The sequence below is a fragment of the Mus caroli genome, chromosome 18, assembly GCF_900094665.2.
Source record: "Mus caroli chromosome 18, CAROLI_EIJ_v1.1, whole genome shotgun sequence".
NCBI classification, from domain to species: domain Eukaryota; kingdom Metazoa; phylum Chordata; class Mammalia; order Rodentia; family Muridae; genus Mus; species Mus caroli.
In genome coordinates this window covers 43,163,486-43,165,432 of record NC_034587.1, presented here as the reverse complement: position 1 = coordinate 43,165,432, position 1,947 = coordinate 43,163,486, and positions in this window count along the sequence as shown.

Below are 1,947 nucleotides of genomic sequence, written 5' to 3'. Positions count from 1 at the left end.
TCCCCTCTTTGATTACAGAGCGGGACTGTGACTTTACCTATGAGGTGGAGGAGCGGTAACTTCTGATTAGCAGGTCTTTCAGAGAAGCTCACAGAGGTTTCTTTCATGGAGTAAATGACTGTTGCTTTTCTTGTGTGGGTTTTGCTACTGGGAGGTAAAGCCTATTGTCTTTTGTGGCTCGAAATCTTGGCTTTTAAATTTAGCAAATTCACGTATCTCTCCTTAATGCCAGGTCAAAGGGTTTTTGAGGTTTTGTTATCAGGGAGGGAGAGAAAGTGTGTTCAAATTGTTTCTCTGAAGCATTCATTGGTCCACCAGGAAGTAAAGAGCAGTCAGCCGGAAAGGAAAAGTTAAAGTGTTAACTATTACCAGGAAGTAGCAGAGGCCTTGTTACCAGGAGGTAAAGACAACTTTAAGGAACAGCATTTGAGAACCACCACCGCCCTGAGGGGCTGAGAAAGAGGAAGAGCAAGCAAGGAAGGAACAACTTTCAAAGAAATGCCTACTAACCCCCCATCCCAACCAGGCAGGTCTCTTCCCTGGGATTCAGACCTCCTGGAAAGTGTCCAGCCCAGCCTACTCAGAGATGGAGAATGTGCAGAGTCCATGAGGAGGAAACTACAGAGTGAATTGTTCTGCCTTCGGGGCAGAACACCACCCACAGGGAGCCCCTTGAGACAGCAGGCTGCCCACTCTTGTCCACTTCTGGTGTAAGCCAAGAGCTGTGGGAACTGAATAGTCTGGAGGCTTGGGAGAGGTGAACACCAGAAGACATATCCCCCACCTCTTCCATCTCTTCTTGAGTCTATTCTATGCACCCTAATGACTGAGTGTGTCACTGTTTCAGTTATTGAAAGAAAAACAGAAGTTGCCTGTGATTTGGGCTTGAGCGTCAATAAATAGCAGATATCATATATTTTCTACCAACTCTAATTGTTAAATATCAGAAACTTGCCCATTTTGAGGACTCTATCTTGGGTCTTCTGGTAATGGATCCCCCCCTCACCTCTGCTCTGTTACCAGCTGAGGCACAGGCACACCCATAGGTACCTGATGCTGAGGCTGCAACATGAGTCGAACGTTCTTGGATTTAATGTCTGATGTCACTGGGCAGTTCTGAAAGATTTTTATTAAACAAACAAACAAACAAACAAACAAACAAGCAAGCAAACATACTAGATACCGGTTGCAAAGGCAGTGGTAACAAGTGTGAAAGCCTGTGTGTGTTGCAGTTGATTAAAGCATGGTCAACCTCTCTCTCTCTCTCTCACTTACACAATCACGTGTAAGGGAAGCTGATTCTGAAGGAGTCTGGCTAAAGGTCTATCTGACGGCTTCACTCCCTTTTCCTAAGTTCCAACTCATATGCGCGCGTCGTAGAAATCTCTGGAAGCCATGATTGCCAAGACCCTGCTAGTTTCCCTGGATCACTCTTAAAACCTTGCCCCATCCACTCTTTTGTCTTATATTTTCTTCTTATTTTTACTTCTGAAGATTTATTTATTGTATGTATATGTGTACACTGTCACTGTCTTCAAACACACCACAAGAGGGCAGCAGGTCCCATTACAGATGGTTGTGAGCCACCATGTGGTGGCTGGGCATTGAACTCAGGACCTTTGGAAGAGAAGTCAGTGCTCTTAACCACGGAGCCATCTCTCCAGCCCATATTTTCTTCTTTAATCCCCTTCTACTTCTCACTCCTGGATTAGAGTTTTCTCTACTTGTTTCTATTTCCCTTTCTCCTACCATTTCTTTTCTTTTCTTTCTTTCTTTCTTTTTCTTTTTTTTTTTTTNTTTTTTTTTTTTTTGAGACAGGGTTTCTCTGTGTAGCCCTGGCTGTCCTGGAACTCACTTTGTAGACCAGGCTGGCCTCGAACTCAGAAATCTGCCTGTCTCTGCCTCCCAAGTGCTGGGATTAAAGGTCTGCACCACCACTGCTCAGCT